Below are 26,586 nucleotides of genomic sequence, written 5' to 3' on the forward strand. Positions count from 1 at the left end.
AATAACATAAGAAAGTGGAGGGGAGTTCCTATTACAGGAATACACTGGACTCTGCCATCTAGGCCCTCAGGTGATAAACAGCCTCAAGATTGCAAGGATGGCTATTAAAATGTTTCGGCACGTGCATCACAATGCATGAACAAGCAGAGTAACACTGCACAGATGAGAAAAGACATCTGGGCCTTCCAACAATAATGTGCACACCAAAGAAAAAAAATTGTCCAGCATTACCCGACCCAGATGATGACATCTGTGTAAACAATAACGATCTTGTCAGTCATCTGCCTTAGCTTACGAACAATCTATCTTAGCCACATCTATGTCCTTCGACCCTCTTTCCTGCCGCATACATAAACACACAAAAAATAGCTGTGGTTTAGCTCTGGTTAAACCTGGAAGGAAGCGGAAGCTTCTTTTGCCTGGCTACGCATGTGGCTGATTTATGGGGGGCACTTAATCTCTGCCTTTAAGCGTACGACTCCATAGTATAGGCTAGTCTACCAGCCCACATATAAAGCCCTGCTTTAACCAAGCAGTACCAACATGCCTGCGTGGCCTAGGGGTAACGTGAATGCCAGGGCCTTAGCAGGCTGGGTCTGATATCACCTTCCCACATGAAAGGAGAGGCCGAGTTGGCAGCTCCAGCCAAACGTAATGTCAGGCAGCCTTAAGTCAAGTAAGTGCGCGCCATGTCAGCTGCCAGCTACCACTGACCCTAGCAACACTGACGCTGCTGAAGGCTCAAGCTGACTGGCGTAGCCAAGCTTCCGCTTCAAAAAAAAAACAAATCTACTGGGTGAATGTCTTGAAGTTATCTTTGGAAGGTGACAGATATATATGTAATATACCACTGATTCACAGGAAGGGAATGGCACAGGATCGGTCACACTTGTTTCTGTGGACACCTGAACTCCACGCTGTAATGGAAGGAAGGAAGGTGGAAATGAAAGTGGAAAGAGCAAGAGGAAAAGCAGTGGAGGGCTCCGAAGTAATTTCAACAACCAAGGGATCTTTAACGCGCACTGACATTCCACAGCACAAGGACGCCTCTTCCTTTAGCCTCCTCAAGAACAAAAATGACCTTGTGAAGAAAACTGTCAGTAGTGTTAACAGTTTGTGCCTAATGAACAGTGTCCAGGTCCATAAAAATTTGATACTTTTTGCCTGCTGATGTTTACATGCCCATAGTACCAATCAAACGATGATTAGTAATAGCACTGTAAAGCAAAAAACTTTAAGGTGGCGGTCCCACTCCAGCGGGGAAGAGACGACATTTTTGGTGATATTCATACGCCCACTGCGCCTCACTCGTTTAGTTTATAAATGTGACTTTAATATGTTTGTAAAGTTTATTTCCTCTCCTTTCTAATGGTGCATTTGGTTTATAAATAGCTGCAACGATGTTTAAGCTGTAAAGGAAAACACAAAGGTAAGAAACGGCTTTTCAGCTCTACTTGTCTCGGGAAAAGCAAAATTGTGCAAAATCTTTTGCACCTAGAAAAAAACCGTTCGAGATATTTTGAGATTAGATGTTAATGAACAAAGTTAAGCATTTTTATTACTGTGTATCGCATAGTTTATTAGCCACGCGCCTGTAAAAAGTGTATAAAACAGGTAATTATACATACAATAACTTTCAAGATATGCATTCTGCTGCCGAGATTTTTTGAGCATTTGGAGGTCGTACATAGTTCGCTTTTTCCTGAAAATATCATCTGTCTGCTTCAATTAGTGTAAAAGTTATTTGTGATCAAACTTAGCGTTTTTTGTAAAATGGCTAAAAGTAAATGCTAAACTGTTCAAGTAATAAGCTTTTATCTGTGCTGAAATTTCGCGTGGAAAAACTTTACACCTCGCTGTCAGAGGATAAGCATCGTTTTTGTTCTACGACTCTCGAGGAATGTGTACTGTCAGGGTGATTTCAGCTAATTTTTTCGTTGTTCACTTGAAGCGAGCGAGCTCTTCATGAAGTATTTTAAGCATGATTGAAATGCTCCATGGCTTGTTTGTTTCTGGCGAATATAACTTAAAGGTTCGGGCTTTCGTTCCTTCATTCAACCGCTAACAATTATCAACTACAAAGTGTACAAAGAGCAAATAATTGTGAAATAACAGAGCCACGTATAATAAATGTAGTAGGTAGCGCCATCTATGAAATTTTATGTGCACTAAAATGTCAGCAGTTCAGAAAAATTACGAGGATGGCGCCACAAACACCCTGAATCGAGGGGTATTTAGGAGAGGGTATTGTGCTTCTACAACGTTTTCCCTCTGCCCTTTCCTTTCCATAGGGCGAGAGAGGTAAACACTGGCGAGTCGGGTCGAGTGGTCGGGTCGAACTGAGGTGCAGGTGCTTCGCGCATGCGCAGTAGCGCTATTTGAAAATGGTCCCTTGACAAATGTACACTTGCTTGCTTTGAGATTTATTTATCGCCTCGAATTAAGTGTGTCATACTGTTTGTGTGCCGAAATGTTGCCAGCTAAGGCTCTCGCGCGTGCAGCTGAGGTGAGCCCCGGCTACAATGAGCACTGTACCCTGGCGTACGAAACGTGCTTCTTGTCCAGTACAAGTAGTGGCTTTCGTTACTCGTTTCTAGCTTTTTTAGTAACACACATGATATATGCTTGTGTTTGGCAAAAGCAGGCACCTTTCTGCTCATGGGGCTGCCTCGCACGAGAAGCGAATAGCCGCTAACATGTTGAAACCGACAAACAAAGGAGGCCTCTATCCTTCCTCAGAAACGACTAAGCGAAATGAGCAATTCAAACAACAGTGCTGTCATAATTTCAACCTAGTAGCTAGAGATGCATCCAGACAACACGAAATCTCTGCATTCTTATTATCGAGTCAGTCTTACACTCGTTAGAGGGTCGGTATCATGCAAACCCTCAAAGGAAAAATAAAACTTGATGCTATGAAAATTATCAAATGAGGATAAGAGGTTACGTGCCGCACAAATTTATTGCATGATATGAAGATTTTACGAGTTCAGAACAAAGATAGAAACGGTAAAAGAAATACTAAAATTCTGCTTCGCTCTGCACACATGATAAAGAATGCATCGGCTGCTAAAGTGTAGTTTATTTACTGGCATCAGCCCAACTGCACTGCTGTTTGTTTATTTTCCATATCTTAGGCCGGACAGGAAAAACAAATGTTACAAAAGTGTGAATAAATTTGACTTTGCCGCCGCAGCCGAGGGAGGAAAAAAAAAATGGTTGGCAGGGTCGTAGTTGCTTGTAGTCTTGGATAAAGCCCCTCTTGGAGCGACCCTCGCGCCGCGCTTTTATCACAAACAACGGCACGGCGCTGGACAAAGAAGAATTTGGCACTAAGCGTCTCAGTGCAACAGCGAAAAAAAAAAAAAAAAAAAAAACACAGTTCGAACACGAATGCTGTCGGAGCTGGTTATTCCTAGTCTTAGCTCCGCCACAAAGCTATCTTCAGATATTCGCGGTGTTAGCATATATTGTGTGGGTGTGGAATTTAGACTTTTTTTTTTTTTTTTCAGTGGCAAGAAGAAAAAATATCTTCCCCTTTCTACGATAAAATGAATAGTAGGGCACGGAACTATAACACTGTAGAAATTAATATAATATAATTTCAAAGAGCGTCTCCCTAGGAGAAATTGCACGAATACTTGTACTCTCTGCCACTTTACTGGTACAGATAAAATGTTTCGAGTCTGCCAAGTGCAACTTGAAAACCTGAACATGCACAAGCATGCCTCTTCAATCTTCCTACTGAAGTTCCTATATAGCGCAAGCAGTGCAGGCTCCAAAGAAAAGGAGAAAAAATGATGTAGTGGGCAGCCAAAGATAATCACCAGCGTTTAGGTCATGTTTCTTTTTTTTTTTTCCGAATGTTGTGTTCCGGTGATGATAGTAAAGGTAACGTGCCGCAGTAGCTGCCGGGGACTTTTTCGGTGAATGGGCAAGTAGGAAACAGCCATGTGAAGCTTCTTCAATACAAAAATGTAATGTTGAATCTGGTTTTGCCACTGCATTTCCGTCATTCTCCTCACTAAAAATTAAAAAAAAAAAAAAAAAACAATCAGGCTCAACGCTGCTGAACCGAATGTCGAGGTTTAGCTCAAATGAGAGAAACCACTGTAATCAAGAGTTCAACAAAATGCAGTCTGATCAGGTGGTGGCATAAAAAAATATACAGGGTCACTGACCCAGTCAAAGTTTCATGAAAACGTACTAACGTTTCGGAAGCCCTACAGCTTCGTTGTTCACAATGGATAAACCAGACAAAAAGCATTCGTTTATATCTTCTTCAAATACTTTGACTTGATCAGTGCCCCTATATATATATATATATATTTTTTTTTATGAGAGAAAACACTGAATTGGTTTCCCGTTTGATGCCTTTATTTGCGCTTATTTTATTTATTTTACACGTGCATGATGTCCCGTCCTCTTCCTAGCTAATTCCGCTTTGTGAAGGGAGATATACCGCGGATTGTCCGAAGCATTACGGCGTCTACGGCAAACCGTTGATGCATTCGGCAGGGAAGCTGGTTCGGCGTTCATTTTTGCTATAATGCTATACCTGCCTAGCATCGGCCGCTACTGCGCTTTGCCGCTGTGGCCGGCGGCGTGGAGCGTTCGGTCTAGTTTGCCCGGGCATAACAAGACGGCAATGTTGCTATGGTGATGGCACTGTTTACGATTCTTAGAAAAACGCGCCACTGGCGCAAGTGAGCAACAGAGCTAACGCTCTAAAAGCCCGTCGGCCGTTTCCGTTTCCAAAAGAATGGGGCCCTTATTTCGAGTAAGGTAGATACCATGTCACCCAGGCGTCCATTCACCCGCCGTCTCAACGCCCAATTTGTTGACTTTATATTTGAACCTTGTTTTGAAGCAACTCGACTTCCTGTGCGCTGAAAGGTGTCCGATCATGTTAGCAAAAGTGACATAGAAGCATGTGAGAATTTCGAAGCATACAAAGAACGTGCTTCCGTTTGACCACATGAAGCAAAACCACTGTACTGCATTGGTATGGAAAAATTCACAAATTATAGCACATGCCAAATCTGACAGAACGCGATCTGATCGATGTGTCTAATCGCTTGGCATTTGCAAGAAAACATTTGGTAAGCATGGGCGCTCTTGCATGGAGTAAAAATTGGGTTCTGATTATTATGTTGCAAATGTGTGAATGTACAAGTAAGTGCCACATCACGAAATTATTTACTACCAACACATGAAGCCGAAAGGCGGGCTCAACACTAAAGTATACTTGTTGCATACTACGTGTGTGTGCCCTGTGAAATGAGTACAATAAAGTCAGGCTCCAAGCTAATAATGAACAGTAATCCACCCAATATATTGATTCAGAAAGCGCGTGCATCATCACGGGAAGCTGCAGCAGGACAGGTCAGCGTCTTCCATAGCATGCTACTTTTCACATCAGATTTCAGTGTCGAGTGAAATTCTGCAGGAGAAAAATGTTTCTAGGAGATTGATTGTTAAAATTTTATTCTAATTACCTGAAAATACTGTGTTCCTTTAATTGCGTGCACACACACACACACACGCACACACACACACACACACACACGCGCACGCGCGTGGGTACGTATGCGCAAGCGAATAAATAAAATGAGGACTCTGTGGAGCATACAATTGGGAGTGGGGAAGTGGCCGCCATAAGCGCCTACAAAACTGTCCCCGTTAGGTCCTTTCTTCTGGCAACATTCCTTTACAACCCCCTCTCCCCTTCCCCCATTTCCCACATAGTTTAGTGTGAATGCGCCTCCTCAGTGCCGAAGAGAACATGAATACATGCCGGCCTCCTGCGCGATACATAGCCTCTGGGTGGATTTCACATCTATTTCGAAATATCGATTCATCTCAAAAGGGAAAAATGGGCAATCATTCACTTATTTGCACATTGTAACTTACCAACTCTAGTTTCCAAGATTGGACAATCACGAACAAAAAATAAACAAGGGCGACTGTTGAGTGAAGTTCAGCTAATTTTAGCTACATTATCATATTTGTAATCACGTTTGATGAAGCAAATTTCTGTTGACCGCAAGAGCTGGCAGCTTCCACTCCAGTCAAGGAGTGTTCCGATCCCTACTATATCTATGGCATCAACAATAGGGAGGTTTAGGATATGGTACCCCTACCGCTTAGGGGGACAGGGTAATAACGTGGGTGACAGCAGGAGCACAATTCTCTATTATAGTGCGCATGCTCCGCTATTACTCTATCCCACTTACGGAATGGGTCGCCGTATTCTAAAGCTCGCTAATGATCACTCGATTGCACAGCCCTAAAGACGAGGATCAAAAGAACACAAGACAGGCGCCGACTTCAACTAAGGTTCATTGACGAAGTCTGCAGAAATACTAATGCCATTCGCTTTTCCTTTTCACTCGTACTAAGATTGCACTGTGCAATCATGTTGACACCCTGTTTTATTTGTGTTCAGTCAAGCTAGCCTACTGCAGTCCAGTCCAACCCTCTCACGCTCGGCGGGTAGGAGCAATCGAGTTCGTGGCTCTACCGCGGAAACTATACTTCGTCTCACAAGATATCTTCAGTACTGCGAAAGGCAGAGGAGCCCTTTCAATTGTGCTACTAAGTGCCTCTCGCCTGAATTGTGCTCGTACTGTCACCCCTGCCAACTAGGAGGGGGGGTGGGGGGGGGGGGAGAGGCGCTTAGGAGCACAATTGTCTATTATACACGTGATCCTGGTTGGACCAGCTGGGGTGCCTCTGCCTTTCGCTGTGCTGCAAAAATCTTGTGAGACGAAGTATAGGCAAGAGAGGGAAGGCTATTGTCCCATTTTCGGGGCGCGTATTGTTCGTAGTGTTGCGGTGGGGTGAAGAGGGGAGTTCAATGGGGCAGCCCATGCTGCGCAGGATAGGGACAAAAGTCCTCCCCTTCTCTGCCTGGACACTGATGTGAAGCCGCAAAAACTTTTCCAAGTCCGCGCAGCAACACAAGAAAAGCCTTCAGGCAGCGCAAGTCGAGAGGGCTGGGTGGCTCGGTACTCAATTCCTCAGTATGGATTAGTGGCGTAGCCTGGTGGCAGAATCTGAACTACTTCCGAGATGGCGACCGTGGAACCGCCACCTTAACCTATGGATATAAAATGCAGTCTCGAGAATATGAGCTTCGCTCTCATTATTGTGATGCCTACAACAAAACTTCACAGGAAGTGAACTGTTTCCTTACAGCTACCTGTGTTGACTTGTTTCCCACGTGAAAGCACAGCAATGAAGTATAATATTTTTGGTGGCAAATTAATTGCCTTTTCTTCTACCTCTTGCTACAGAATACAAAGTTTGTATACAAATAGTTAGATAAATACAGTGCACTATTACATGCAAAACGTTAATTCTGACCCCCATGACGTTAAGCGCTCACAGAAAAATTGCAGTTCAGTGTTCACATTTGTTCTTCCTTCAACAGCAGAAATCACCATAACCATTATGAAAGGTTCTAAAATATCCTTATAGTATTTTCTAGCAGAAATCAGATGCTCAGAAATAAAACAAGCATGAATTATTTCTTTCCAGAATACAGATTCCTTCTGCCTACAAGTAGAAACGCCTGAACACCACCAGTGTGCACTACACAGAAAAGTGTTAAGTACAGAGGCAGCTAGTTAAGCAGAAGGAAAGCAGCCGCCTTGCACCATGCAGGCATGAGCCTGGAGCCATCAAGCTGAAAGCTATTGAGGACGGCGACAGCAAGACACGGCTTGAGGCAGCAACAAAGACGAACCGAAGAAGAATGCGGTGTTGTTTGGTCAGTCATCGACTGCGGTCCATGAAAGGGCCGTCGGGAACAAGACGGCTCAAGAGGCACTGCACTGACCGGTACTGCCAAGGCGGCCGCGCAGGCATTCTCCCTTCTTGCACGTGCAGACGACATGCGTCGGTTCCTTTGATGCAGGTGTGCACACAGAACATACGCCACCGGCAGACACCGGGGCACTTCTTGTGCCACCATTTGGCACCGCCTCAAAAACTTCCTCCTGCCCACCAATTCCAAAACCTTAGGAAGGGTGTCATCAGAAGTGAGAGAGTGTGAAAGTGTGCAATACTGAAGTGATCAAAAAACTCCCTAGACTATGGGCCCGCTCTTCACCTAGGGAGACTATGAAAGAAAAACTATAAAACTGTGAGGGTGCCGGTGCATTGATGTTCTCGGTTCTAGTTCTAATTCTTGGATCTTGATGGACTCTTCAAAAATTTAAATAAACAAAGTGTTCTTCGCCCTTTAACTCCATACTTCTTCACTCAGCGGCACTTCTTTAATGGGTGGAGCAGGCATCATTTCGGCCGAGGATCCGTCGAGCGGCACCAGAGTCCCACCTCTAACAACAGGAAACTTAAGGCACTGAGAGGAGTTATCAGAAAGGCAAGCATAAGGGAGCCAAAAGAGAAAAGCATAGGTATGTTTTTTGTTTACCGTTACAGTTGAACCTCGTTATAACAAAGTAGTACAGGGTGCAAAAATTTGTTCATTATATCCAATATTTGTTTTAAAAGTGCGCGCCCAAATTCCTGCAAAAGAGTCTACTAATAAAAGAAAACAATACGCACACTAATATGGATAACATAAAGGAGTGAAAACGCACAATTTTTTAATTAAAAGCTATGTATAAACACGAAATCTCGCCTTTTGTTCCATGTTGGAGAGCAAAAATGAAGGAGCCAATGGACTGAGGGAGTGCAGCATGCACGGGTCATTCGGAGTGGCAGAGGCACAACAAAGGCTCATGATATGATGAGGCAATGTGGATGACATGCCAGTCACATGTCTGTCAGCCGTTGCATGGCTAGACTCGAGTGGTGGTGGTGGGGGCGCCGGCCATCATAGTTTATGCTGGCCATGACACGGGGGTGTGATCTCGAAGGCTATAATCCATTGGCGCTAGTTTTTGTTGTAACCTCAAAATGACACGACATGCAAACGTGCGGACAATTCAAAAATTGTGTTTCTTGATCTTTTTTCCAGCTCCTTAACGCATTTTTCTGCTGTTTGAATGCAAGAAAGCTGCTTCGTTATAACCAATCTAGTGTCAAATTTTGAATTTTTCATTTTATTATACAGATAGAACTCCCATAGAAATAAAGCATAGACCAACCACACTTTGAGTTTTAGTTTGTTTTATCCAATAATTCCCTATATCTATGTTCATTATAGCGAGGTTTGACTGTATCAAGTATTAGTTAAACGCGCAAATAACTGACTAGAAAGTAGAAGAAAAAACAACCACATGCTACCAGTGGGATACAAACCCACAATCTCCATGCGGTGCGTTCTTATCTGTGCCGTGACGAAGCCCATCATTTTCCCTGCGTGCGCGTGCAGAAAGGCAAGTGTGTAAAGAAAATAATTTTGTTTACATGTGCCAGCGAATTACAATGCCTCCATTCACTTCTTCGAAGCCTCTGACAGATTATCTGTCACCCCTTTCTCTCCAGCTTGCAGCATTTCTACTTGGATATTTTCAGTCACTAATATCCTTCAGCTCCAAATATTGTGATCAATCAGCCGTTACATCTTCCTTGACATGCACTGCCCCTTGAACAACTCCACCACCACTGAGGCAAAAACTTGAAATGCACACACACGGCACAGTGAACTTGAAAAGTTGCACGTGTGCAAAGGAAAAACAGCGCAGAATTCTGTCTGTTATGCTCTTCACCCTTTTCATCAAGTTCAGGAAATTAGTAATTGCAAAGCCATGCTTTTTGTACCTGTATTTTGCTCGCACCACCTAACAGTGGCTACTTCTGATGCTGGAATAGCATTCACGCATAGTGTTGGTGCAGTTTCATAAAAATGCTCCGTTCAGGGCAGCATGCACGTAGCAGGTCTTACGGTACACAGCACTCTGTTCCAATGAAACTCCATTTTAAAGCAGTTTCTAAGAAACCGAGTCAATTGATGTTGATCCCACTGAACTTACCCATTTATTCCTCGATTCAGCAGTACAGTGCCTGTCGAACCATGATGCACTTTCTCGCAAGAGCGAGTAGAACAACTCTTGCCGCAGTCTGTACAGCTGACCATCCCAGGCAACACCATACCTGTAATCAATGAACACGTATACTTTTGTAATAATAAATGCCACAAAAAAAGAAAAATTTAACCCAACAAGAAACCTTCTCCAACACTGCATGGCTGAAAATAAAAGTACACATACCAGAAAAGAATAGATACTGTATATCAGGTGGAGGTGTGCCATTTTCTGCCATCTTTACTCTTCACCAACTAGCCCAACTCCAGATTGTTTACAAAGAAAGAAAGAAGCCTTAAGAAATGGGCGGAGCTTAAATCAACTGCACCAAGAACATTAAATGCTTATCTTAAAAGCACTGACAGCTTTGCTGAGAAAATGAACCTACACTCTCAGTTATGCCTGTGACACAATAATGAAAAGAGGGACAAAAAAAAAAAAAGAGAGCCCCTTGCATGTAATATGCCAATAGGCATATAGTTCCCAATAGTAGATAATTTAGGATCTAGCTTATTGCTTTTAGACATAAGTGCAAAACGCCACAGCGCAAGAGAATAGACACTAAACCAATATCTGAGGGCGTAGACTAGAATCCTTGAACAAAGCAGCAGGTGAGCAGTCAACCGTCTAAGGGCATATGTAGGTAACAAGAGCAAAAAAAGACTAAGGAAAAAAAAGAAGTGCACATTTGTTTTTCTGCAGCACTGGCTACCAATGTTGGCCTATCCCATTATAATTTATCTGATTTGGAGACTATAGTGACACAGAAAATGGGGAGTTTATATAGATTCACATTCTCACATACTAATCTTTCATGTCCAACACCTTGGTGATACTGGACGATTAAAAAAGGCATATATGCAAAAATCGAATATGATAAATTATTCACTTATAGCCTAAAACTAAGTTTTGGTATAAGAATAAATGAAACTTGCATATGTATTAAGCAATGATGACATAGGTGAGGAAAACCTTGCTCATCATTTTGCTGCGCTCAAAGATGGTTACGGTGTCAAACATGGTCATTGCCGCACTGTGCTGTATTGCTTCTACAGATGTCTCGGCAGGTGGCAGAGTGGTAAAGTTGGTGCTGCCACCATCGTAGAAGGCGACAGCTTGCTGCTGGTGTATGAAGGCATTCGTCATGTGACCAGCCTAGCCAGCCGGCAGAACGGCAGAGATGGTGCCGAGGAACAGCAGGACGATGTCTTGTGCAGTGGCATCACAAAACTGCAACACAAATGCGACAATTTATAGGTAAACACAGGTGAAAGTTCCAAACTGGTTCAATCTAGTTTATGCAACAGTTTACAGTAGATTGCAGCCTAAATCAGTTGATGCAAGCTAGCTAGAATAAACTGGGAATTTCTTCACACACCAGTTAGAACAAACTTGTTATCTTTCCCATGGTGACAAAATATGGAAAGGGCACACACATATGGAAATATGTGTGTGCCCTATATGGAAAATATGGAAAGGACGCTACGTGTGCGAGGCTATTTATATGCAGTCATGTAACTATTGTAAACAAATGCAGTGGCCACATGCGTGCAGGCATTTGTGGACAGTGCTCGGACACTTGTGTGCGAGCGACGTGAACTCGTTGCGCTTTTGTATTTTATAAATATGCACATAGCTCCCCCTGTCCTTTCTTCCTATCGCTCCCCTCGGTACTTTCCCTGGCTATCCTCTCTCTTTCCCGCCGGCCGCCGCTCAGGTGTTTCAGTTTTTTAGACAGCAGTTCCCGCAGCCGGCCACACACTTTTCCTTCTTTCTGATTAATAATAAAACCACTACCACCACCACACAGATATCCAAACAGGAGAGCATACACTCTTTGAGTACAGCTTAGGCAATACTCATAATAGTGTTAACTAACTTTTGAAACAGTGAAAAGTGAAACAATGGCAAATTTTAAGTGAAATCCAAAAGATAGAACTTGACGATAATACGGGATTTAATCTTGCAGTAGCTGGTGGAAATAATTTTCGTTTCCAAATTCAGCGATAGTGATAACCGCTGCCAGCTTGAAAGTTTGGTTTGGTTTATCAGGTTTAATTTAACATCCCAAAGCGACTAAGCTCTGTAGTGGAGAGCTGCTTAAATTTCGACCACCTGGGGATCTCCAACGTGCACTGACATTGTACAGCACACGAACACCTTGCTTTTCGCCACAATCGAAAAGCGCCCGCCGCGGTCGGGATTAGATCCCGCATCCCTTGGGTACAGCAGTCGAGAGCTCTAACCACTGCGCCATTGCGGCGGGCCTGCACCCATACACCCTACCCGTTAGGAATAATAAATGTGTTGAACAACAACGGGTCAAACTTAAAAAGAGGGAACGACTTCTTAGCTTAGTAATAACATTTCTTGTAAACAAGAACTCTGGCCCAGAACCATCGCGGTAATCGATCGGTACAGTGCAAGACAAAAAAAAAAAAAAAAGAAAAAAAAAAGAAAAGAAAAAAAAAAAAAAAAAAAGACTGGTACGACAGTCAAAGCAAGCAGACGCAGGCAAGGATTTGGGGCCACCTAACGAGTTCTAACCTTCTTTCAGCCAACAACAGGAGATACAGATTATGCAGATAGGCGCGATCGACAAAACGACATGAAGGCGACAGTCTCCTTCAGTTGACTATCACAGCTCGGTCGGCTTGGTACTAACCAGTGTAATGTTCTAATTTCTAAATGACACTTTTTTAACCCTGTACTCTCAAGAAGAAAAAAGTTGACCAAAGAGAACAAGTGCCGCTTTATTTTATTTAATCGTGCCATATATAATTTAAATCGTGCAGCGAGAACGCTGATGCGAATGCTTGTTATGCAGTCAAAAATTACAGGAAATACAAACTAAACAGCCAATGCAACTTACCAGTTTCCAGTCAGAAAACTTCTTCAGACGCGGGCATCTCACATAGTACGGAACGCGCCAAAATAAAAACCACGAGGACCGCCACTGTTGCTTCGCTCGTTTGTGCATGTTCTCTGCAGTCTGAGTGGCGTCCTTCGTTGCTATGCGACGTTACTCTGGCACGAAGAATACTTAAAAATAATACTGCTGAAAGCAGCGTTTTTAGATTAGGTGGCTGAAAGATAGGCAATATGCTGTAAATTAAATATAATATACAAAGTATATAAACCTGCAGTTGTTATCAACGCTACTAGTAACGTTGACTGTTATCTTAAAACCCTCTTCTTAAAACTACGGTGGAACTCACAACATCCGGTCGCTGCACTCGCTGCTGTCACGTGACTGAGCGGAGTTTAGCATCGTCTGCTGCGCGCTGCCGAACAGCCTTTCTGTTTTTGTTTCTTTTTTTTTTTTTTGCGATTGTAAGACGAAAACCTTTCTAGGCTCATGAGACGAAATCCCGAGCGCGAGATCTGTCATATTCAGCGAGATGTGTTCAGCATTACTTCCATCTGCAATCCCACACTTGAACGCGCACTAAGGAACGCCACGCGACAGGATCGATGGTGTACCATAAAAACACACTTGCCGGAGAAAGTGTGACATATACGGCGCCTTTCCTTTCCTGTAAGCAAATTATAATTACATGTAGCACTGCAACGAATGCCGATAGGAGGCAAACAATGAGAGGCAAATGATAGGATAGGAAGGGTAGGCTTTCTCAGGACATCTAAAAGGTCTTTTTTTTTTTTTTTTTTTTTTGTCAAAGCTTAAGAACGTCTTGAGGAACTTCGTAACATTCATACTGTGCCAGTACCAATATAGAATTAATCATACGTAGTTATATGCGTAGCTTATGTATAAAGTTTACGAGCATGAACCAACTATCTCTGCAACGCATATTACTTGCAGTTATAGCTCAGGATCAGCATGTTATGATTTTTTCCACCTTTTTTATAATTTCTTTTAATCAACTGTGTGCGTAGTGTCATCAGCCTACTCGGAGCGAACGGAAAATTTGCCTTCGACATGCAGCTCATTTATGCCAGCACGGGTGTATTCTTTGGCATTCGCAAACCTCGTCAACATATGTTTAATAAAGTTACGCGCTTAGCCATGCAGACAGCAGAACATCTTCATTGGATAAGAGTTCTTCTTTTGATCCGTATCGCGATAACTCCCCTATTCTCAAAAAGGTAGTCTAATCTGCATCAGTGAACATCTCAATACGCAACGTGGCATCAAAAGCGGTGGAATGGGATTTGGCGAACACGGCTGCGCCGGTGCTAACACGAAAAGGGTTAATCAAGCAATCGACTCACAAGGCGATTTCTATAAGATTGTAATTTTTCCAGGTTTCTAATAATAAAGCGCCTGAATTAACCCAACTGCTCGAGGCTAAAGAAATATACGACATACGACCATGACTACCAAGTGTTAGCGAGGCAGAGGTATAAGTAAGCGGCCGGTCGTGTATAGGCAAATAAGGTGAAAGCTGCCTCATGTGATTTCAAGAAAAAAGAGGGTATCATTGTGCCCATGGTGTGTTAAGCGAGAGGGGCGTTCAACGATAGCTTTTTTTTTTTTTTTTCGTAAAGTACAAGCTGCGCTGTTTTAGCGAAGGAAGTCCAAGGAATGAACTACGCGCATAGGAGCCGTTCCTACCATCCCGCCCATAAGTCATGCATTGAGGGTAATGCGATTTCACTGCAGGAAACCGCAATAAAACAGCACTGTAATGTGTGTAAATAAAAATAAATTGTACCTACTGAGTCGGTTTTGTTGTAATTCCTTTCGCCAAACATGCAGACTTTCTGCATTTCTTTCTCTACACGAGACAGTAGACTGTCGGCATGTGGCCATTTGTGCACCATGGTCAAAAACGTTTTGGCTGAAAACATAAAACATAAGGCATTTGTTTCCGTTGCGGATAACTATAGCGCCACGTTCATATAGCATCTGTGTATCACTTGAAGAAGAAAGGTTCCATGGTCGGGTGGAACACAAAACTTGTAATTTCCTGATATGCTCATATTAGTGGAGTTGGCGAGCGTTTACGATTTTCACTTAAAGACGCATGTACGCATGACTGCGCGCAGACAGAATGGCTGATGTGCACAATGCAATAAAGAAAGAAATGGCGATACTTAAATTGCCACGGTTTATGAGGCTAGTGATGATGAACTATCGTTATAAACGTTGGAATTATTTCACTAGCGGCGCTAATTTACGTCCGAGAGTTAATGATGGCGCACAATTAAACTTCTGTGATTCGGAAGTTGCCAATACGAGCGTTTTGCCGTCTACAATTGATTACTGAATATTCGCAAACGAAACTAATAGATAAAGCTTAATTTTTCACGTGATATTTATATATATTGGACATGGAACAACATTTCAGCGAAACGAAAAAACAACTGTCCTTTCCTACTCTCTCACAATAACTGCCATTAACACTGCAGCAAATTATGACTTCTATTTATTTCAATGGCCTAAGGAGGGGAATCCCACTTTTCATTTTAAAGATTTAAAAATCGAGATTTTGAAAAATCCACCTTGAGCTCTGTTTCACAGAATACGCGATCGTTCTAACCATCCGGAAGCTGAATCAGATCTGCACGAGCAAAATAAGTTTGCTTCGGGTCCTTTAACCCGGGGATCAAAAAATGCTCTTATCTTTTGACGATTTTTCTTCTTTTTTTTTAACGTTTGTACGGCGTACTTCACATTTGCAGCGGCCAGTGACCTTTCAGAAAGCTTTAGACATCGTCGTCGCTTTGCATGTACCCTCTCCAAAAGTCGCCTTCAAGATGCGAGCCTTGAAGGTACTTTTGGAAAATTCATCATCATCATCATCAGCCTGAATATACCCACTGCAGGGCGAAGGCCTCTCCCATATTTCTCCACTTAACCCGGTTCTGTGCTAGCTGCATCCACTTGACCCCTGCGAACTTCTTAATCTCATCCGCCCACCTAACTTTCTGCCGCCCCCTGCTACGCTTTCCTTTTCTTGGAATCCAGTTTGTTACCCTAAGCGACCATCGGTTATCCTCTCTTCGCACTACATGCTACATGTCCTGCCCATGTCCATTTCTTCTTCTTAATTTCTACTAGAATGTCGGTAACTTGAGTTATTTCTCTGACCCACTCTGCACGCTTTCTATCTCTTAATGTTACCCCTACCATTTTTCGTTCCATAGCCCTCTGGGTTGTCCTCAACTTAAGTAGAACTCTCTTGGTTAGCCTCCACATTTCAGCCCCATAGGTGAGTACAGGCAAGACGCAACTGTTGTATACTTTCCTCTTGAGCGATACCGGTAAGCTGCTAGTCATAGTCTGCGAGTGCTTGCCAAATGCGCTCCATCCCAGTCGTATTCTTCTTGTTATTTCCTTTTCGTGGTCCGGATCTGCGGTTACTACCTGTCCTAAGTAGACATATTCGCCTACTACTTCCAGTATTTCGCTACCTAATGTAAACTACTGTTCCTTCCCGAGGCTGTTGAACATTACCTTAGTCTTCTGCATATTGATTTTCAAGCCTACCTTTCTACTTTTCCTGTCTAGGTCATCAATCATTATTTGCAGTTCATCCCCCGAGTTGCTTAGCAAGGCAATGTCATCAGCAAATCGCAGATTACTGAGGTATTCTCCATCTACCCTTATCCCTAACTGCTCCCATTCCGTCTCTGAATACTTCCTCTAAACAAGCTGTGAATAGTACTGGGGAGATTGTGTCTCCTTGCCTAACACCTTTCTTTATGGGAATTTTGTTACTTTCTTTATGCAGAACTATGGTTGCTGTGCAGCCACTATATATATCTTCCAACACTTTCACGTACGGCTCGTCTACCCCCTGATTTCGCAATGCCTGCATCACCGCCGAGGTTTCAACTGAGTCAAATGCTTTTTCGTAATCAATGAATGCTATGTATAAGGGCTGGTTATATTCCGAGCATTTTTCTATCACCTGATTGATGGTATGGATATGATCGATAGTAGAGTACCGTTTCCGAAACCCTACTTGATCCTTTGCTTGATTGCAGTCTAAGGTTGTCCTGATTCTATTAGCGATTGCCTTAGTAAATACCTTATACGTAACAGACAGTAAGCTGATTGGTCTGTAATTTTTAAGGTCCTTAGAGTCCCCTTTCTTGTGAATGAGGATAATGTTTGCATTCTTCCATGGTTCCGGTACCGTCGATGACACCAGGCACTGCGTATACAGGGTGGCCAGTTTTTCTAGCACGATATCCCCCCCGTCCTTCAGCAAATCTGTAGTTATCTGATCCTCTCCAGCTGATTTCCCCCTTTTCATAGTTTCTAGTGCTTTTTTGACCTCGTCCTTCGTCACTGGTGGAACGTCTGACTGTTTTTCCCTACCGCGAATCTCATTACGTTCCTGACTACTTTGGCTACTGTAGAGATCTGTATAGAACTCATCGGCTACTTTGACTATCTTGTCCATATTAGTGATGACGTTGCCCGCCTTAACCCTTATCGCATACATCTGGTTTTTACCTATGCCCAATTTCTTCTTTACCGCTTTAAGGCTTCCCCCGCTCATTACGGAATGCTCAATTTTCTCCATGTTATACTTCCTTATATCGGCCACCTTGCGCTTATTGATTAGCTTCGATATCTCGGCCAATTCGATCTGGTCTGTTCGATTGGAAGCTTTCATACTCTGGCATTTCTTAATCAAATCTTTCGTCTCCTTAGACAGCTTACCGGTATCCTCTCTAACTATCCTACCGCCTACTTCTACCGCGCACTCAGTAATGATATCTCTGAAATTATTATTCCTTGCTTCTAGGGTAATGTTGCCATCCTCAGTTAGAGCTGAAAACCTATTCTGTAGCGAGATCCTGAACTCTTCTGCCCTCCCCCTCACCGCTAATTCGTTGATGGGTTTCTTTCTTACTAATCTGTTGCGTTCCTTCTTCAGATTTAGGCTAATTCGGGACCTCACCATCCTGTGGTCACTGCATCGCACTTTCCCGATTACCTCTACATCTTGCATAATGGCGGGGGTTGAACACATTATGAAGTCGATTTCATTTTTAGTCTCTCCGTTAGGACTTTTCCATGTCCATTTCCGGTTCTTCCGTTTGCTGAAGAAGGTATTCATGATTCGTAAGTCATTGCGCTCTGCAAACTCAACTAGTAACTCCCCCCTGCTATTCCTAGAACCAATGCCATAGTCACCTACTGCCTTGTCTCCTGCCTGTTTTTTCCCTACCTTGGCATTGAAATCGCCCATTAGTACAGTATACTGCGTCTTTACTTTTCGCATTGCCGATTCTACATCTTCATAGAAGCTTTCAACTGCCTGGTCATCATAACTACATGTAGGTGCATAGGCCTGTACAACCTTCAGTTTATACCGCTTATTAAGCCTAATTACGATGCCTGCAACCCTCTCATTAATACTATAGAATTCATCTATATTACCCGCTATATACTTATTGACAAGGAAACCTACTCTATAGTTGTCGCCTCTCTGGTAAGCCTCGATAACACAGTACATGCCCATCCTTCAGTGCAGTATATGCCTCATTCGGCCTCCTAACCTCACTAAGCCCTATGACATCCCATTTCATGCCCTCTAGTTCCTCTAACAGCACTGCTAAACTAGCTTCACTAGCTAGGGTTCTAGCATTAAACGTTGCCAGGGTCAGTTGGGTTTGGGTTTGGGTTTGGAAAATTAGTTGCTGTTGATCAGGCGATGTCCTCGTCGTTCGATCGGCAGCTGAGGTCGCCGGCGCCAGGCAGTGGCGGTGAAAGCACGCTTTCAAAAGAAGGGAGGGCACGAGCGCCGGCTATCAGCCCACCTACGCTGGAACCAGGATGGTCCTCCATTCCCCCCCCCCCCCCCCTCTTTTTTTTTTTTTTAGCGAGAAAACGGAATGGGCGATGGAGGGACAAAGCTCATTAACTTTCTTCCGCACAATTTTGAGAACCGCTGAACGGGGTGCCCGCTGTTTCGTGAAATAGCACGGTGCAGCTAGTGGATCCCGAAGGCGGTTTTATAGCATTGTGAACATGTGTGTAGCATACGCATCGCTTCCTGTCTCAGCGCCTCGAAGAATTACAACATGCGACATCACGTTGGGTGAAACGGTCACCCATTGGCATTGTACCTTCCTTAATTATTTTTTTTTTGTTGCCCTCTTTTCCGGCTTTGCGTGCTGTGCTATAATTCAGGTCATTGAACGAAAATAAAGGCAGAACCTCTGAATACGCTCTCCGCTGAAAGGCTCTAGCGACCGCATGAAGCCCAGACAAACCAACAAATACGTGTCCAAAATAAATGCGGAATATTTATGTTATCCCTTGACTAGTTAAGTGATTTAGGCCCATTTAATAAGTATAAATATATATTCATTGCTGCACATGCAGTTGCACAGAGTGATATATGTTGTGTGCCGAAATGTTTCCCTTATGAAAAATATTTTAGGACCCACATTTTGCAAAGAGGGATTCCTCACGGATATTCATATAACATTAGAGAACCGATGTTTACTTGTTCTTTCCAAAATATTGCAGAAAAAAGGGCCGCAATCAAAATTTTGTTTTGTGCAATTAAAGAAATGTCTGGTTACTGGTGCGACTAGCACTATAAGCGATTCTCATGAAGCTGTCACTCACAATACATCGAAACTGTATGATGCACCAAAAATCTGACCCACAAGCAATCGGCATCCATGTCGAAAACAACCTAAAAGAAAAGAATACATTCTTTACCATCTGAAATGTTGAGAAAGTGCAAGGTAAGCAAAATAAAATTGGACGCAACCTTAAAGCAAACAATAATAGTTTGTAAACTATACTAAACGCCGCTTACCGTCACGACTGAAATCGTTTCGCTCACAGCGCCCCGAGGCGGGTCGAAAGATGAAGGTGACAAACAAGCTAAACAAAACAAACCGTCTTGGTGCGTTGCGAGCGAAACGAATGCGTAACAACTCGCCGAAATGTCTGCTTTACTTAGGGCTATTTCGTGTTGCCTATGGTGTATAAGATTTATGTTCAGTGTCTGATGAAATGATTACAGGTCGTGTTCAAGAAATATGACGTAAATTTATTGGCATGGTGTGATTAATTGCATATCGACCAGTTTATTTGGTAAGTCAGCCTGCCAGAAAACACCACAGCTGAATCACCGGCATACCATGCATACGAACATTGATGGAGGTAATTTATTCAAAAACAATGCAGGGAAGGTCTTAGCATGGGAAATCTACGTGAACTGTTGAGAAATCGTTGGCACCTTATACAAATGCATTTATGTGCGTTTTCTTGGAACACTGTAATTAAATAAATCTGATGCTATATATATTTTTTTTTATTGAACTAGCAGTGCATGGTTCTGGGTGTTAGGCAGGGCGCCAGAACCCGTAACGCGTCCAAACTGTCGCAGTTGTACGTAAAAACATCGATATCACGTCATTAGCGTGGCGGCTGGATTTGACGATTCCATCGACCTGAAACCATGCTGGCATCATATTTTATTTAATAAGCAAATAATTTACAAAACAAAAATTACAGGGACACTTAAGCTCTCCCGTTAAGAGTATGAGGCGATAGCAAGCGCTCAAGGACGATGTTTTTTCAACATTTAATTTTTTTTATTTATTTTTATTTTTTTTATAGCTGGCCGGGCGATGATGCCACCGCTAAACTCGGACTCCGCTTCTTGAAACTTAATACGTCCCAGTGCGGGTTCTGCGAAACGTGCTGTCTGCATTCGATACAACACCGGGGAGCTCCACCGTTAGGGCATGACGCAACAGCGTTTCACAAACAGGGACTATATTTTTGTTCACATATTTATGCTGCAAATTTTTGTACACGGGTACCACTCTACCGATACTTAGCATCAGCAAACAATTGGCTTTCCATTCTGAGTGTTTTGACATCTTTGATTCTACCTTTTTATATATTTCATTATTTCAATTAATTAATTTGTCAATTTCACGCTCTAAATATTCCTGATTACCATAATCAAGCTCTGCCTTTTCATTCTGAGCATTTGATACCTTTGAACCCCCTTTTTACATAAATTTCTCATTGTCCCAATTATTTCAATTCACTAAATATCAGCTACACATACTATTTTCTTAATTAGCCTAAGCAAACATTGGTTTTCTATTCTGAGCAATTTGACACCCACGAAGCATCTTTTCCCAATTTTTATTTCGTTTCTTCAATTAAATGCGATGATTTCGTTAACTCGCCTATCACACGGCAATCAATTATTTGTATCACACGGCAACCACAAATTACCACGATGCATTTTTTTTTTTTTTTTTTTTTTGCGCAGCCCCCGATTATATCCGACACGCGGTACCGAAAACTACTACTACTACTACGACGCCAACAGCGTTTCAGCCGAACGAGATGTATAAGCTACCACTTTTAAATTGTAACAATGGCTTATGGTGCCTCGAAAACCAGTGCTGCCGAAGGCATCGAGGCACCCTACAATGACCGTGCAGCAGCGCCGCAAGGTGCATGCACGGTCGGTTTCATCGCGGTTTCAACCGTAATTAATAAATGAAAAGAAAAAAAAAGTTGAACCAGTGCTAATAAACTGGATGAAACGTCCTTGTGCCTCGTCCCGAGTGCACGCAAAAGCAATAACAACAAAATAATAAAAAAGGAGACTGGAATTTGTTGACTGGAGTGTCCGGCGGAGTCACGCTGCGTTGCAGCGCGCAGCGAGAAGCAGACGACACTATTACGCCGCCGCGCGCGGCCAACGCCCCCTGTACAGTGCTCTACCCCCTGCTTCTCCTGCATTAATCCGGTGGCTTTGCTCCAGGGTCCAGCGATGACGTAAGGGCTCGTGTATGGACACGTGACGCTCCGGTGCAGAATGATGTGAGTTCTGTCTCGCTACTCTCGTCTCTCGTCCCCTACATCGCGCCGGCCAAGTGTTCCGCGCGGGAAACAGCGTGTGGTCGTGTAAGCATCACCAGCAAAATGAAAACCGTAAACGCGGCACCTGTGTCACCGGCAAAGCTGGATACAAACGGCAAGCGCTCTTCCGACGAGGAATGCAACGGTATGGGCCGCGCGAGCGATGAGCGCGAAGAGAACGACGACAAAGAGGATCTACCGCCGCCGGCCACCAAACCTAAAAGCAGCAAACGCAAACGACCCGTCGACGGCAAACGCCAACGCACCTTGACCGAGCTGTTTGCGCAGATGGCAAAGCGTGTCAAGAGTGAGGACGGCAAGGCCCAGAGCAAACAGCAGCCGGTATTGGAGGTGAGCTTCACACGTTGTCCCGACTGCCTCCAGGAAGCCGCGGAGTTGCGGCTGTTTGAAGGGGACCCGTCGGATGCAGTTGACGAGGTGCAGGCGCTGGTAGACAATCGGCTGAGCTTGCTGAAAGACGGAGGCGCCGACAACAGTGGCAACAACGTGATGGATACCCCGCGTCATAAGATCACGCAGTTTGCTGTGTACGATCGACACACGCACCTGTGCCGCATCGACGCCGGCCTGATCGAGCGCGGCGTAGAGCTTTACTTCAGCGGCTACGTGAAGCCCATACACGCCAAGGACCCATCCTCGGAAGGGGGAATATGCACCAAGGCGCTGGGCCCCATTGAATGTTGGTGGACGGGCGGTTTCGACGGCGGCGAAAACGCAGTGATTGCTTTCACCACTCAGTTCGCTGAATACGTGCTCATGACACCCAGCGAGGCGTACGCTCCTTTCATCGAAGTCATCAAGGAGAAGGTCTACATCAGTAAGTTGGTGATCGAGACTTTATTGCGGGACTCCAGCAGCACGTACGAAGATTTGCTCAATAGACTCGAGTTGACACCTCCGCCCCAAGGTGTTGCTAAATTCACCGAGGACTCGCTGTTGCGAAATGCCCGATTCGTGATCGACCAGGTGCAGAGCTTCGACGACGGCTTCGATGGCGACGAAGCTCTTTTGGTCGCCAGTCCCTGTATGCGGAGCCTGGTCCACCTGGCTGGTGTGACGTTGGGTCAGCGACGAGCAATGCGCCGGAGATGTCGCGAAACGTTGCGCAAGAAACCCGTCTGCACGCTAGCTACGACGACACCGCTCGTTCGAGACGTCTTCGAAGTCCTGTTCGAGGGTCAGACTGACGACAAAGCGGCCAACACGACGGCTCGCCGCAAGCGGTGCGGCGTTTGCGAAGCCTGCCAGTCAGCCGACTGTGGCAAATGCAAAGCATGCAAAGACATGGTGAAGTTTGGCGGTACCGGAAGACAGAAGCAGTGCTGCGTGGAACGGAGGTGTCTTAACAAGGTCTTGGAGGAAGCCGAAGAGGACGATGACGACACCGAGGAGATTGAGCTTTACCTCGACCGTAAGGCTGTGGACACAGAGGCGCCCGTTACTCGTAGGACGACGAGACTGGGCGACAGCGACGTCCGTTGGGTAGACGACAAACCGGTCGCTTTCATTGACAATAAGTCCTACTTCTCGCGAGCCATCGTCAACGGCTCCGAACTTTGCTGCGGCGACTTCGTGCTGGTCACTCCCAAGGAGCCAGGCACACCGCTGTACGTGGCTCGAGTCGTCTACATGTATGAAACTCCTGCTGGCGAGAAACTGTTCCACGCGCACTGGTTCTGGAGGGGCACGGACACCGTTCTCGGTGAGACTTCTGATCCTCGCGAGGTGTTTCTGGTCAACGAATGTGAAAACCAGAGCCTCAGCACCGTGAACAACCTGTGTACCGTGGTGTACAAACCCGCGCCGCAAGACTGGTTTACCCGCGGCGGCCTCCACAGTCTGGAAGATGAGTGCGCGCTGCGTGGCGAGGACGATGGAAAGTCGTTCTTCTACCAGAAGGCCTACGAGCCAGTGACGGCACGGTTCGTCGACCCGCCAGTGTTTATCTCTCCTGAGGTGTGCGACGTGACGCATTCCTGCACCTCCTGTCGTCACGCCGAAACCGAGAAAAAACTACAGATCCCAATTCCCGGAGAGGTAATCGAGGAAGAGAACGGCAGGCGCAGCTACGCAAGCATCTCGTATCAGGGCAAATCGTTTTGTATCGGCGAGTGCGTCTTTCTGGAAGCGGATGCTTTCCAGTTCGACTTCAAGACTGACAAAAACAAGAACAAGGGGAACGCGAAGAAGGAAGATGTGGACGAGGATATGTATCCTGAATACTACCGCAAGCGACCTGAATACGTCAAGAGTTTGAATGCTGATGTGCTTGAACCGTTCAAGATTGGCAAGATCGTCTCCATTTACGGAAGGCTGAGCAGCGGCGGCTCCGATACGTTCAAGCTGAAGGTGCAGAAGTTCTATCGTTCGGAGGACACGCACAAGCCCAAACAGGATGCGGACCTTCGCCTTCTCTACTGTTCTGAAGAAGAAGCCATCGTCGAGCTGCGCCAGGTGTGCGGCAAATGCTACGTCGTCTACGGCGAGAACCTGGCGGAAGAGGTCGAAGACTACCTTTGCCGAGGTCCCCACCGGTTCTACTTCACAGAAGCCTATGAGAGCGAGACCAAAACGTTCGTGGAGCCCTCACACAACGCTCGAACGATGGGCTGCCTCGGAAAGGGAAAGGGCATGAAGGGCCAGCACAAGGCCATCAATATCAAGTCGCCAGAGGAGTTTTATGTGACACAGCGCAAGCTACGCTGTCTGGACGTCTTCGCGGGTTGCGGAGGGTTGACCGAGGGCTTCCACCAAGCGGGCGTCAGCGAGACGTGCTGGGCCATCGAGCGAGAAGAGCCCGCAGCCACGGCTTTTCGGATGAACTTCCCCGACGCCACCGTCTTTACCGACGACTGCAATCGCCTCTTGCGCCTCGTCATGGATGGTGAGACCGCCAATGAGCGCGGGCAGACTCTGCCGCTAAAGGGAGATGTCGAGTTGCTCTGCGGAGGGCCTCCATGCCAGGGTTTCAGCGGCATGAACCCCTTCAGCTCGAGGCAGTATTTTCAGTTCAAGAACTCGCTGATCGCGACATTTCTCAGCTACTGCGAGTACTACCGCCCGCGCTTCTTCGTGCTCGAGAACGTGCGCAACTTCGTCTCATTCAAGCGCAGCATGGTTCTCAAGTTGACCCTGCGGTGCCTCATCAGCATGGGTTACCAGTGCACCTTCGGAGTCCTGCAGGTGGGGAATTATGGGGTGCCGCAGAACCGCCGCAGGGCCATCATCCTGGCGGCGGCACCAGGAGAGAAGCTTCCACTGTATCCCGAACCGGAGCATGTGTTTGTGCCGCGCGCCTGTCAACTGACTGCCGTGGTGGACGACCGCAAATACCTGTCCAACTGCAAGTGGTCCTCGTCTGCGCCTCTCAGGACTGTCACTATTGGCGACGTCATGTCGGACCTTCCCGAGATCCGCAATGGTGCCAAATTGGACGATATTTCCTATGGCGCAAAGCCCTTGACTCCGTTCCAGACGACGCTTCGCGGAAGAGGTGCTGTGCTCCGGGACCACGTTTGCAAGGAGATGGCTCCTTTGGTCGAGGCGAGGATACGCCACATTCCCCTCACACCTGGCTCTGACTGGCGCGACCTCCCCAACATCGTCGTGCAGCTCTCAGACGGCGTCACGTATACCAAGAAGCTGCTCTACACACATCACGATGCCAAGAATGGCAAGTCATCGACCGGTGCTTTCCGAGGCGTTTGCCCATGTGCCTCAGACAAGCCCTGCGACCAGGCGTGCCACCAAGGCAACACGCTCATCCCCTGGTGCCTACCGCACACGGGAAACCGGCACAACCACTGGGCCGGACTCTACGGCAGGCTTGAGTGGGACGGCTTCTTCAGCACAACCGTGACCAACCCGGAGCCGATGGGCAAGCAAGGTCGTGTCCTGCACCCTGAGCAACACCGTGTAGTCAGTGTGCGAGAGTGCGCGAGGTCGCAAGGTTTCCCGGACACATACCGGTTTTTTGGCACCATCCTGGACAGGCACCTGCAAGTTGGCAACGCCGTACCACCGCCCATGGCACGAGCTATTGGACGCGAGATCCTGAAGTGCCTCGCCAACAGTGCGGCTAACTGAACGTGTGTGCATTTCATGTTTACTGCTTCAAACCCAAGCTGTCAGGATTTTGTTCGAAGTGAGGGCAGTGTATCTTGATGCCATGTTGCCTCTTAAGTCATTGGTGTTCATTTTTATATCTCCAGTATACAGCGCTTCTCTTTATTTATTTCGTGCGGTTCTAATTTCTACTATAAGACTGGTAGCTTTTTTTCACGTTGCAGCTACTGTAACTGCTCCATGTGCCGACTTGCGTTGAAAATTGCTACAGGGTTCAGCAAAAGCCATGTTCACTGTTTGTATTCATGTTTGTATATGAATGTTTTTTGCAAGTTGAGTTATTAAAGGTTCTCTATTGGTTTTAAAAAAGTTATCTGCTGGAAAAATGCTCAATCCTTGTCAGGAGTGAATCTAAGCTATTCGTTTTATCGGTCATGTGTTGGTCAGGGTCAGTGGTTGATACTTTGCTATTGCATGAATACCGGACCGTGCATATTTATTTGCATACAATTAACTCGCATGGGAGGAATACGGGTGAAGCCTCTGCTCTGTAGCCGGCATAGTTCCACTGATACGTGGATGCGAAGCAAAGTGCTTTTTGTGTCTGCTATTCTGACGGCATTCCCATTGTTGAGCTCTTTTTTTGCTCTTTTGTGTTGTGTTATGTTA

The 26,586-nt window shown here is 45.3% G+C and overlaps 2 pseudogenes across 1 annotated transcript in view; one reads left to right on the forward strand and one right to left on the reverse strand.

The window, feature by feature from the left end:
- The window catches only part of LOC146184748 (phosphatidylcholine translocator ABCB4-like), a 59,303-nt pseudogene extending 46,293 nt beyond the window's left edge, over positions 1-13,010 (reverse strand). The window contains exons 1-3 of the transcript XR_014708912.1: positions 12,871-13,010; positions 10,934-11,228; positions 9,948-10,068 (exon numbers count right to left, since the gene is read on the reverse strand). The product of XR_014708912.1 is annotated as a phosphatidylcholine translocator ABCB4-like (transcript). The remainder of the gene's footprint in view (positions 1-9,947; positions 10,069-10,933; positions 11,229-12,870) is intronic.
- Positions 13,011-21,791: 8,781 nt separating this feature from the next.
- Positions 21,792-26,286, forward strand: LOC146184749 (DNA (cytosine-5)-methyltransferase PliMCI pseudogene; annotated as a pseudogene).
- Positions 26,287-26,586: the final 300 nt, after the last annotated feature.

Source organism: Amblyomma maculatum, chromosome 7, assembly GCF_055883805.1.
Source record: "Amblyomma maculatum isolate TAMU_Amacu chromosome 7, ASM5588380v1, whole genome shotgun sequence".
NCBI lineage: Eukaryota > Metazoa > Arthropoda > Arachnida > Ixodida > Ixodidae > Amblyomma > Amblyomma maculatum.